Source organism: Desmodus rotundus, chromosome 3 (assembly GCF_022682495.2).
Source record: "Desmodus rotundus isolate HL8 chromosome 3, HLdesRot8A.1, whole genome shotgun sequence".
Lineage (NCBI taxonomy): Eukaryota > Metazoa > Chordata > Mammalia > Chiroptera > Phyllostomidae > Desmodus > Desmodus rotundus.
Genome location: NC_071389.1, coordinates 201929092 through 201942143, shown reverse-complemented (window position 1 = coordinate 201942143; position 13052 = coordinate 201929092).

Below are 13052 nucleotides of genomic sequence, written 5' to 3'. Positions count from 1 at the left end.
GGCCACTGGCCTGGCCTGAGTGAGGCAGCTGAGGGTCCCCTGGGGGCTGGAGCAGGATGGGAGGGGTGGGGAAAGTGGGGAGCAGGAAGGGGTGGTTGGAAGCCCACTTATCTGCAGGAAGCACCTTGGGAAGCCTGAGGGCTGGCTTTCCTGGCCCAGCCCTGGAGAGAGGAAACCACTGCTTCCGTCAGTCTCTGCCTCCACCATCTTCCTGCTTCCTCCCTCCCCAAGTCACCCAGGCCCCCACCTCCATAGCCTATTTACCGCCCCCACCCCTCCCACCACCACCTCCACCTGCCTCTGCTCCCACTGTGGCCCCTACAAGGCCATGGTCAAGCTCGCCAGAGTCCTTGACCGGGCTGCAGCAGAGAGGCTGCACCTCTTCCCTACCTAGACGCCCAGCAGCCCTAGACCTCTGCCATCTTCCTGCAAACCTGCCCTGAGCACACGCCCACCTGCCCACCCAGCCTGGACCTGGTGGGGGGCCCCTTCAGCCTCCCAGGGCCTCCACACTGGAGAGAACTGCCATCGGACTCCTGGCCTCCGGGCTCAGAGGCCCGGCACGGCCCAGGGTGATACCAGGGCCCTCGCTCAGTGCCGGCGCCACAAAGTGCTTGGCGCATAGGATGCATGAAATCCTGGCCTGCACGCCCCCAGCGCCTCCACCACCCCGGCAAAGGCAAAAATAACACACCCAGAAGCGCTGTGCCCACCTCGCGGCCTCGTCCTTGCACTGTCCCTGCCATGTGGCGGGTTTACAGAGCAGGAAGCCAAGGACAGGCTGTCTCTGCTCTTCATTTTGTTGGGACTAGAAGACCCCCCAGGTTCTTTGACACCTCCCCTACACCACCTGGCCACCTGCCTCAGCAGGCCCACCTTTGCCACCCCTGCCCCCCTTCCTGGCCCAGTCCCTCCCCCTTGGCTCCATAGTCTCTGTCCTTGAAGGTGAGGACCCACCTGATCCTTGCCTCCTTTCTTGCATCAGGACCAGAATTCCAGAAAGATCCATTGTTCTCACCATCCCCGCTCTCCCCCGACATTCTCCCACCACAAACAGGCTTCCCAGGGGCCTGGAGGAGCTCATGTGGGCTGAACACCCAGAACAGCCCGGGCTTCCTGCCTCAGCACCCACCCCCCACCCTGGACGACCCAGGTGCCTCCAGCCGGCCCACTCTGCTGGCCAGTGTTTGCCTCCTCTGAGCCTCACTGCAGCCCAGTATGCACCCCCTGCATTCCCCTCTCTCCCTCCTCTTACCCCCTTGGGTGCCACTTCCTCACCCGAATCCTTACCCTTCCTCAGGCCTCAGCCACTGTGGCCTGGCCCCACAGTGCCCCTGGACTGACCCCACAAGCTTTCTCTCCTGTCTCACGGGATGCCCCCTTGAACCCTCACCCCCTTGGTTTCCATGACAACTCATGGGGGCAAGGGCTTGTGCAATCAAGCCCTTGCCTACCTTTCTCCCCAATCCACACTCTTTCCCTGCAGTGCACCCCCCCCCATTCACTCCAATGTGCTGTTTTTCCTGCAGCACCTACTGTTCCCCAGCCACCAACCACACTGTAGGCTCTCTGGGCAGAGGGGGCCTGGCCTGTTTGGGTCATGTGTGTCCAGGCCCTGAGATCATGCATGGCACACGGGGGCACACTCAGCATACCCTTGCTGAGTGGAGAAGTCAAAGCTTCTACCCTCATGTCTAGGCTGCTCACACCCACCTTCTTTCAGGTCAGCCGTGCCCTCAACTCCAGAGCAGCTGGTGGGAGGCAGGAATCCTGGAAGGTTCCGTTGGCTATGAAGCTGTCTGGGTCTGGTATCTTTTCTGTGGGTAGACTTTTTATTGCTCCTAGTTATTAATATCCATCAGTATATTTAGGTTCTCTTTCATCCTGAGTCTGATCTGTTAAATTTTATTTTTCTAGGAATGTAAATCTATTTCTGCAGAATCAGCTCTTCATCCTGTTAATTGCCTCTATTTTCTATTTGTTTTATTTTGTGTGTTTATTTTTCTCTGCTTTTCCTTTTATTTTTGTTGTGACCCCTTTTCTAATTTCTTCAACGCATACTTAACTCTATTTTTAGTCTTTGTCTTTTCTGACAAGCATTTAAGGCTATAAATTTCTAAATGCTACTTTAGTTCTGTCCCTTAAGTTTTGATGAGTAGTATTTTTAATTTCATCTTGTTCTGATTTTCTAATATCAGTTACATTTTTTGGCCTGGGAATTGCAGAAAACTATGCTTATTTAAATTTTCAAATGTATATTAGGTTTTTGGGAGTTTTTTTTTTTTTAAAGGAGGACTAGCCCTTGGACACTGATCTCTTGTTTTATTGCTTTGTGGACAGAGGAGGTGGTCTGAACAATACTGGTCTTTGGGGGTTTTGTGAACGTGTTTTTGTAGCCATGTGTGTGGTCTAGTTTTGGAAAGCTTTCCTATCTGTTCGGTGGGAACTGTGGGAGGTATCTGTATCTCGAGGCGGTTAGTTGTGTTACTCCGTGCCCTGGGCAGGGCCCCATCCACTTGACTTCTAAATCACCAGGAGGGGTGGGCTGAAGTCCCGCTGCTGGGATAGTGGCTTCAGCAGCCTGTCCGTGAAATTTCCCCAGATTGGGTTTTATTTGTTTTTAAATGCTGGGAGGTTTAGGATTATAATAGCTTCCTGATAAACTGTTCCTTTTATCATGAAATGGTAGTCCTCTTTATCCCTAATAATGCCTTTGGCCTTAATATCATATATGATATCATGTTGTCAATAAATCATACACCCACAGCATTTGTGTGTGTGTGTGAGTATTGGCCTCCTATACCTTTCCCGTCATTTTCCTTTTATCCCTTGTGGGTCATGTGCTCAGGTGTGCTCCTGGGGGAGAGCCTGTGTGGCTAGATTTTTTAAATTCTTACCATTTTCAGCCTTTAACAGTCTCTTAGTTATGGTTAATCTGTCTTAAATGACTTTTACCCTTTTATTTCTACCCTCCATCCAACTGATCAAGGTCTTTATCCCACTTTTCCTCCGCTCCCATTGGTTTGGAAGCTATGCATTCTCTGTCTATAATTTTTACATATGGACTTAAAGTTTTAATCTGCATAACTAACAAAGTTGGTTAACATCTCTGTCTTCCTTCCATGCGCTGAGGATTCAGAAAACTCTGACGGCCATCGCTCCTCACCCTCCCAGTGCTGGCCTCTGGGTCTGTCGGCCCTACGGCTCTTACTCTCCGAGCACTGCACACGGAGCCGCCTGTTACCAGCGTCTGCACTCGCCGCTCCTTCCTGCATGCCACTGCCTCCTTCTGGGTTGGAGTTGCTTCTCCCGGAAAGTATAGCATTTGTAGATTTTTTTTTTTTTAAATGAATGTCCAGGAGTGACAAATTCTTTCAGCCTTTCAAATATCTTATTTCACCCCATTATTGAATGATAATTGAATCAATGTAGATTTTTAAAAACTATTTTATTTATTTATTTTTAGACAGAGGGAAAGGGAGAAAGAAAGAAACACCAATGTGTGGTTGCCTCTTGAGCACCCCCTACTGGGGACCTGGTCCACAACCCAGGCATGTGCCCTGACTGGGAATGGAACTGGCGACCCTTTGCTTCACAGGCTGGCACTCTATCCACTGAGCCACAGCAGCTGAGGCTAATCAGTGTAGAATTTTAAATTAACAATTATTTTCCTCTCAATACTTGGAAGATTTTCCTCTGTGTGTGTGTATTCTGGGTAATTTTCCCAATCCTGACTTCCAATTTACTAATTCTTTCTTTGACTCTGTTTAATCTGCTGTTAATCCCATCCATAGGCTTTTTCCCACAGTATTTTCATTTTCAGTAATCATAGATTTTATTTCTAGAAGCCCATCGTTAAATCAGCCTACTTTTTCCTTGTATTCTGTTTTTAAAAATGTAATATAATTTTGAAACTTCTTTTGTCCTTAACCATTTAAAACATATTTGCTTTTTACTTTCTAGTCAACAGTTCCACTGTGTGAAATTTTGGGTGGTCTCATCCTGCTCTATGTGTTGGGCGCTGACTCTCACTCATGGTAGATTATCTCTGTGGGGACTTTGAGATTTGGGATCATGAACCCTGTTGGGGCCAAATTTATGTGCGGATCCAGAGCTACCTAGAGATGTCCCTTCAGAGGAGCGCCACTAGCCCAGGACTTCCTTTATGCTAATGTCTCGGTTTGGCAGTCCTGGGGACTACAAAGGATAATATAATTCAAACTCCAGAATGGATGGGAACTGGCAACAGTTGCAACTTCGCAAAGAGATTTTTCCACAGGGAAACCACCACAAAGCTTTATGAAAATTGCTTAAGTAAAAAAAGAAATATGCAGCCCTGGCTGGTGTGGCTCAGTGGATTGAGTGCTGGCCTGCGAACCAAAGAGTCGCTGGTTCGATTCCCAGTCAGGGCACATGTCTGGGTTGCAGGCCAGGTCCCCAGCTGGGGACACGTGAGAGGTAGCCACATTGGTGTTTCTCTCCCTCTCTTTGTCCTTCCCTCCCCCCTCTCTAAAAATAAATAAATAAAATATATTTTAGAAAAGAAATACGCAATAAGAATTACAAGAATGGATTACTCACTCAGGTTTTTGAGTGCTACACATTTGTTCTAAGTGTGGGACATGTATTAACTCAGTCATCACAAAGCACGGCGCAAACCCCCAACATGGTCCTCACCCAGCAGGTGAGAGAACAGAAGCAAACAGGAGGATGTAATTGAGCATGTCCTAATTTACACGTGGCTAGTCCACCGGGAAACCAGGATTTGAACACTGGCAGTTGGCGTGTGACCCAAGCAGAGCCAATAAGAATTGTGCCCTGGGATTTGACCTCTCGTAAGTGAGGGAAGACACTCTTTTTCCGCTCTTGGGGTACACTGGAGAGTTATGAACTCAGCAGCTGCTGGTGGCCAAGGTTTCGGCCTTAGAAGAAAGCACACTGGAAGCATATTGACAGAGGACGCCAGGGAGGCCCTGAAGGGGCTTGAGTCCCTAAACTTAGGCCCTGAAATCATTCAGCACTTTTTCTTTTCTTGCATTTGGTTGGAAGTCCACACAATGGAGACATTGAAGGGCTGGCCTCGGAGCAGGTGCCTAGATTAGAGTCCCAGCTCAGCCACCAGGTAGCCTGGGAAAGCTGCTTAGCCTCCCCGGGTCTCTGGGTGTGCTCCAGTCAGTTGGGGACGATGGGAATGATGGTTTCACACCCTCATTCATTCTGGCCACCTGCCAGGCGCTGTTTCTGGTGCTGAGTAGGAGGCAGGTACCTGCCTTCAGGGGCTCACAAGTCGGGGCCTGGCTTGCTGGCCCATTGCGTGGACCAGATGATGTGGGGCAGTGGATGTGAAATGCTTACTATATGCCTGGTATGTAGTAAACGTCAGCGGAGCACCACTAGCGCAGGACTTGTTTTTGAGTAAATACTCAGATTTTTATTATCATCAAGCTAGTTCACATTTGTCTTCTGTCATCTCAACCAAAGAAGTGCCTTCTCATAAGCATTCTTCAGTATTGAGGCAAAACGTAGAGCAAGCTGATCTGTGTTGTGTATTCTTAGAAAGAGCATTAGAATTAAATTATTATTTTAACAGTAAAGTGGGAAGTGAAAAATATCTACCTAGTTAATTTCACATTAAGAACTTCAATTACCTTTTCATTCAAGACTATACATTTTGCTCACATGGTTACCTCTCCTTCCTCCCAAAGGTCACTGACAATTCAACAAGAAGGGTTTGGGTTTTGTTTTGTTTTGTTTTTTTTTAAGATTTGATTTATTTATTTTTAAAGAGAGGAAGGGAGAGAGAAGAGAGGGACAGAAACATCCATGTGTGGTTGCTTCTTGCACGCCCCCTACTGGGGACCTGGCCTGCAACCCAGGCACAGGCCCTGACTGGGAACTGAACCGGTGACCCCTTGGTTCACAGGCCGGCACTCAATCCACTGAGCCACACCAGCCAGGGTGGGTTTTTTTTTTATTATGGTGAAGAATACATAACAAAATTTACCATGTTGACCATTGTTAAGTGTGCAAAATGGTAGGATCGTAAAGAGCAATATAGATTTTTAAATAAATTCATCCCGATGTTGAAAGACAGGCACGTGGGTTATGGATGGGTTGGCAGTTGAAGGGGTCTCTGGATTCCTGGTGCAGACGGGGTCGGGAAATGCAGAAGACAACAGAGGCTGAAGAGTGGGCCGCACAGCCCAAGTGCCGGGAGGTTGCTGGGGAGGCGATCGGATTCAGCACGGGGGGCCAGCTGGCCTGGGGTGGGCTCTCTGGCTCCAGCTGCAGGACCCAGAGCTGCTCCCTAAATATAGTGGAGGGGGTGGAGCTAGAGAGACCCTTGGGTCAGAGGAGAGGGGCAGCTGTGAGCAGGGCTTTTTCAGAAAGGGGATTCCTAGCTCCTCCTCCTCCTCAACTGTCTCAAGGCCTGGGGATCCCTGGCCTCCTTCCTGCCGAGGTGCCCTTCCACCCCCTCCCCACCCTCCACCCCCACTCAGTTCACTCTCCTGGGCCTGAGGAGTGTTGCGTTTTATGAAACTACCACATTTCGCTTGTCGACCCCTCGGTCGATGTGCACATTTGGGTCGCGTCCCTGTTGGGACAGCGATGAACATGTGTGACAAGTTTTCGTGTGGACCCTGCTTTCCTTTCTCCTGGGTGAATACTTAGGAACAGAACGGCTGGTCTTCACGGCACATGCACGTGGATTTTTAAAGAAGTTTGCATTTTACATGCAAATCACTCCATTTTCTCCACGTCCTCGTCAGCACTTGGTGGTGCCTGTCTTTGTAATTTTAGCCATTTTCGTGGGTGCGCAGTGGCAGCTCCTTGCGTGTTGAAATCTGCGTTCCCAGGTGACTAGTGATATCGAGGCTCCTTTCACGTGCGTGTCGGCCGTCCGAGTGTCCTTGTGCGTGTCTGTCCCTGGCTGTCACATCCTGTGTGTCTTGTCAAAGTTCTCTGATCTTGTGGCTGGTCTTTCACCTCCACAAAAGTCTCTTTCAAAACACAAGTTTCTCATTATTACAGAAACCATTTATCTTGTTTTTCTTTTATTGTTCGTATTCTCTGTGGCCTAGTTAGAAAAATTTTGCCTACCGCCAGATCACAAAAATTTTCTTCTGTGTTTTCATCAAAAAGTTAATAGTTTTAACTTTTACAGTTAGGTCGGTGATTTAATTTAAAGTTAATTTTTGTTTCTGGTATCAGGAAAAGGTTGATATTTGTGTTTTCCCTTTATGGACATCCAATTGTTTCAGGCCATTTAAAAAAATAGTTTAAAATATTTTTATTGTGGTAAAATGTATGTAACATAAAATGTACCATTTTAGCCCTGGCCGGGTGCTCAGTTGGCGAGAGCGGCATCCCGACACGCCAAGGCCAGGACACGCAGGAGCATCGACCAATGAGTGCATCAGCAAGTGGAACAAAAATCGATGTTTCTTTTTCTCTCTCAAATCAATAAAATAAATTTACCCTCTTGGCCACTTGTAAGTGTGTGGTTCCGCGTTCGCACTGCCGTGTGACCATCCCCACTGTCCATCTCCCCAAACGGACCCTCTGTGTCCCTCAGTCCGTGACTGACCAGTCCCCCCTCCCCGGCCCCTGCAACCCACTGTCCTACTTTCCATCTCTAAGCATTTGATTTTTCTGGGTACTCCCGGCGCCACTTTGGAAAAGACGTTCCTGTCCCACTTTGCACCTTTGTTGAAAGCCAACTGACTGCATACATGTGGGTCTATTCCTGAAATCTCTATTCTTTCCCTTTTATATGTACTCACAAAATTGTCCAGTACCACACTGCCTTCGTTTCTACCACTTCATAGCAAGTCTTCAGATCAGAGGGTATATAGGTCCTACAACTATGTCCTTTTTAAACTTTTGTTGGCTATTCTAGGTCCCTTTCATTTCTATGTAAACTTTAGGATCAGGTCATCAATCTCTACAGAAACAACCTGTTGGAAATTTTACGGGCATTGCGTTGAATCCACGAATACCTGTTGCTGGATCCTGCGTGTGTTCTCTTCGCCCCTCCGGGACGACCTTAAATCCACGCATCAGAAATGGCAGCACTGCCTTTGGCCTGGCCCCTGAGTGACTACTGGGTGGGACCGAGGGCCCCCATCCCCGCCCACGCTGGAAACTGGATTTTTTGTGGGCAAGAAGTAAACATCCATTGCAAGAAGTCACTGGCACTTGGGGGCTGTCCGTCAGAGTAGCTGGTGTTTCCTCAGCTGATACAGGAGGGAGCCCTGGGAGCCTCCTCCCAGCTTCCCACCTGAGCTCTTGCTGGGATCAGCAGGTCTGTCGCACAGCTGCTCAGTACATCTGTCTAAGCCGTGTGCCTCGGGAACCAGGGAAACTAACACGAGTCAGACCCACAGACCCACTGTGTCCCCTGGGAGATGGGCTGAGGCCCAAAATGTGTGTCTCATCTGCCCCCACCCATCAGCAGGCTATGGGCAGGTGGGGGCATCGGAGAGCCTGAGACGCCTCAGTAGCTCAGAGCTCCCAAGAGTCCCTGGGAGTCAGGTGTCCCCCCACCCCCCCATCCCCCTGCCATGCTCGGCCATCCTGGCCAGAGGCTGCACCTCCCTGCAGGGGAGGCCAGGGGAAGACCGCACAGCCTTGAGCATTTCCGACAGGACTTTCCCTCTGGCAGAGGGCTCTGGCGTGTGATGACTCACGTCCAGGAACTGGAAGAGGAGCCGTGACCGCTGCGAGTCAAGCCCGGGACCTGTTGCTGAGATACAGGGGTCTTTCCAGCACTGGCCCCTCCCCCACGGACACTGTCCCGTTTGTGTCCTGAGGGTGACTCCGGCCAGTGAACCACAGGTCTCTGAGGCCACGTCTTTCTTCTTCACCACCACGGTACCCACACTCGACTGGCCACATGCTCTCTGCCACCCCAGTATCTCTTCACCCCATTTCATTTCCTCCACACAGAGGCCAGACTCCCCAGAGCCCTTCAAAGGTGCTGCTGCCCCCTCCCTACACCAAAGTACACCCCCAGTGTCCTGGTGAGGGCATGTCCTCAGGCCCTGCCAGAGAACAGGTAGGCCACAACTGAGCAGGTCAAGCACAGGACATTCCGGTCTTTCTCAGTCTTTGGCTGCCTTTTTCTTCATTAAACCAAGGAGCTTTAGCATCTCTCAGCTTCCTTCACCCGAGCTGCCCTGCCGTGAGCCCCTGTTTTAATGAGAGCGCAAACTGTCAGCCCATCCCAGCCCTTCAGAATCAGAACCCGGCGCAGCATCTTCTTCCTCCAATCCCCATTCCTTGGGACTTCGCAAAAGGGTGCAGTCTGTCTTGGTGTCTGAGTCTTCTCTTCCTGTGTTTACTTTGCACTTCCCCTGCCCTGCCTGGAAGGCTGGGCTGCAAGCCACGTGCCTTCCTCGGATGTCCTGCGAAGGCAGTGGCCTGTGGCCACCACAGCCAGAGTGCAGGGGCAGGCTGGCTGCCAGACCGTGAGTCCCCAGGCTGCTCTCTGCAGCCGCTTTGGGGGCCAAACATTGGATCTGCCGCAGCAGACGCTCTGAGCTCCATCTAGCTCTTGAAGATTGCCCCACACTTGGTTGGGACAGAACGCCCTTCGGGGACAAGGTTGGCACCCCTGCTGAAATCTCATGGGAGGACCTGGTGAACTTTATCGACAGCGCGGTTCGTTCTGGGAAACAGCCACCAGCCCACCCGTCATTCCCGGGAGAGTTTGTGTGTCTAGTCTGAGACTGCTTCTCCTCTCCGCCCTGCGAGCGTCTCTGACGCGCCTCTCAGGGCCCTTCCTCTGCAGGCACCGCTGTCATGAAACATGACCGCTGCTTGTAACTCAACTGCGTGACTGTTGGCACAGGGAGCTGGTTGTTAATAAAGGAAGGGAGCCGAGGGACTCAGACATTAAGAAGCCTAATAAACTCGGCAGCTGAATCCAATATTAAGCCCGCTTCACTAGGAAGCTACAGCTTCACACATGCCCCGGGGCACCATCGGTCTGCTCCGTGCAGACTACCTGGGGGAGGGGTAGAACAATAAAGGGGAAATTCCTGGGCAGGCGAATGCCCAGCAGAAGCCGACATAGCGAAGCGGGAGGTGCTTCTAATGTGAGGCGCTGGCAGCCCGAGGTGGCGACCATAAAGGCCTGTCCGTCTAGCCTGGGATAAGGACCGGATTGGATAAGGGACCCAGAGCCCCGAAGATCTAGGAAATGGATTGGTTAGGGGGAGGGACCAGCAGAAGCCCTCAAAAGACTGGGACTCTGATTGGTTAGTTTGAAAGAGTGCCTGGTCCTTCCCAAGCCCAAGAAGAGGTACCCCAGTAACACGCGCTCACCCCGCTCATTCCTGCCCCATGGTTCCTGCGCTCCCTCCCCAGAGCAGCCGCCGGGACCCAGCAACGCAGCACCAACCAGAGTGTAGGAGGGAACAGACTAGCGAACCAGATGGGGACGGACATGGACTCCACTGGACTCCGCTTCTCACGGCACCGGGCTTTGGGACGCTGGCCTTTGTTCTGGGCTTGATGAAGACAAGGGGGGACTTTTTGCACAGCTGGGTGGACGGAGATGGGACATAGGGAACCTGGGTGTGGCATCCATTTCACCGCAATGAATCTTCCCACAGCCGCCCGTGTGCGGGTCCCCAGAATGCGTTCCTTTTGACCCCGTAAAAGGGCCTGATTGCCCCTCTCTTCCCCAGGCCTCAGCCCTCTTCGGGAGACCCTCCCTCGTCTGGATGTTTCCATGGCCCCACCCAGCACCCACAGGACGACCACAGTAATAAAAACAGAATCACCACATGCCCAGGGACACTAAGTCCTGCCCATGCTCCTTAGTTTACGCCAGCTATGGACAGGCTGAGTGTGTGAGATTATTACCCTCCATTCACAGGAGCCCAAGAGCAGGAGCTCACACCCGGGCAGAGGGGTAGGACGGAGCCAGGGGCCAAGGATGTCCCACTGAGAAGTGACATCCCAGTGGACCAGAAGGAGGGGAAGGAGCTCACCAGGCCAGCAGGGGTCAAGAATTCCAGACAGGACACAGCAAGGCCAGCACCCTGAGGCTGGGAAGTACAACGGATGAGCAGTGCCAGGGTAGGGGGCTGAGGGCCAGTGCCACACGGAGCCACTTCCCACCAGCCACAGCACCCCCTCTCCACGCCAGAGGGCTATACTCAGGACCTTCACGCCCAGCGCGCGGTCCACCGCGGTGACATTCGTGCCTCCAGTGGGCGGCAGGGGCTCCATCCGTCCCAGCAGGGGCAGGCAGGAATATACGGTGTTGGGGTCCAGGACACGTTACCCCAGAGTACGGCAGCTGAGCACGTTGAGTATTTTAATGAGAAGGAGTTTGAGAATCAGGTCGTGAACCCCTCCTGCTCTTCCCCCCAAAACAGGCCATCAACTCCTCATGGGAGAAGTGCCCCCACCCCCAGAGGAAAGGAGCCAGCTCACGCCAAAGGCGGGAAAGAACCTGAGCAGAGGGTTTGGCGAGGCTTCCCTGGGTTTCCTGCATGCTCCAGCCTCACCCCCTCGGCTGTCCACCCCACCTCAAGCCAGCACAAAATACTGGGGTCGCACTGTTTCTTCAGGTCTTCAATTCTTCCATGGCCCATAAAACTCATAAAGTTAAATGAGTGTGTATGCTTTCTTTCCTGATGATTCTCAGTTTAATTTCCAGGCCCAGCCAGGGACCCTGTGAGGTCAAGGAAGACTTCCCCTCCCCCCCTACGAGAACCACGGAGCAGGTGGGGGTCAGCAGGTGGAAAGTTACTGTGAGGAATGTCAGGGGTGAGGGGAGTCCTGGGCTCTTACTGAAGGCAGGCAGCTGACCACACCCCCCTGGGCATGGTGAGTGGGGGTAGAGAAGCTGGTCAGGTATGGGGCGGGGGGGGGGGGGGCGGGGGGGGCGGGCTGTTCTCAAGCAAAGAATCTTTGTCACCTGCCACCTCCCCTCGGCTGCGGCATACACATACCTACCAGCAGAGTCCTCTGGAATTGGGACTGGTCACAGGGCCTTGGGGTGGCCGGGTGGGGAAGTGGGATGGTGCTTGCTGAGAGCAAGGAGGTCAGGTGGGCAGAGGGAGGGGAGGCAGGGGCCTCCTGTGTCTCAGGGGGCCCAGGAAACACTGCAGGAACCCTTCAGGTGGCCCTGTTCCCGCTGAAACAGCTCCCCCACCCCTATTCCCACCCCCACCCCCACCACTCGCGCTCAGCTCTGGTCCTGGGGCAGAAAGACAAGGCCCGCACCACTCCTTGCAGGGCGCCTCTGCTAACTGTAGGCCCTAGTTCCAAATTAGCAATGGCCCAGGGGTCCAGAGCCATTTCCTGCACCCCGGTGGGCCGCCTCCCCCCACACCCCGGGCTGTGCCCCAAGATGACCCTCTGCAGCAATGCCAAAAAAAGAGTTCACATCTCAAAAGGCTGAGACGCCTGCAGAGCCTTGGCTTTGAACAAACACAGCGGATGGCACACGCACCTCCTCCCCCACCCGGAGGTCGGGGCTGGGCTGCCTTCGAGTCCCGAGTTTGCGCACCTGAGCAGCCTCCAGGAACCGCGGGGGACAGTGCCAGCCATTTGCGTAACATTACAACCGCGGGCAGGCGCTTTCTGAGAACGAGGGCAGGTCCTGGCTGTCTGAGGTAGTTCCCAGCTTGCAGCAGAAAGTGCCTTTGGTTGACTCCTTTTAAACTGCAGTTCACAGCGCCCACCAGCTGTGATCGCTCCAATTACAGGTTCAAAGATTTCTGGGCCAGGGAGAAACTTTCTGTCCTGGCCACCCACCCCATTCCACTCCCACGCACAAGCCCAAAGCCCGCACGGGAAGGGGACCTCAAGGGGATGGCTCTGGGAGACTGGCGCCCTCCTTCCCCCATGATGAGGTCAGCAGCCTCATCTCTGGGAGTGTATGCCCTTCAAATTTTGCTCCCACACTGTCCCTGGTTGTAAGTCCGTGTTGCGCCAGGAAAATGCCAGTTCCCCAGACAGGGCTGGGCTTCCGTAGAAGCTGTGTCCTGGCCCCGACCCCAGTCCCAGGGCCCCGTCCACTCACTCTCCCA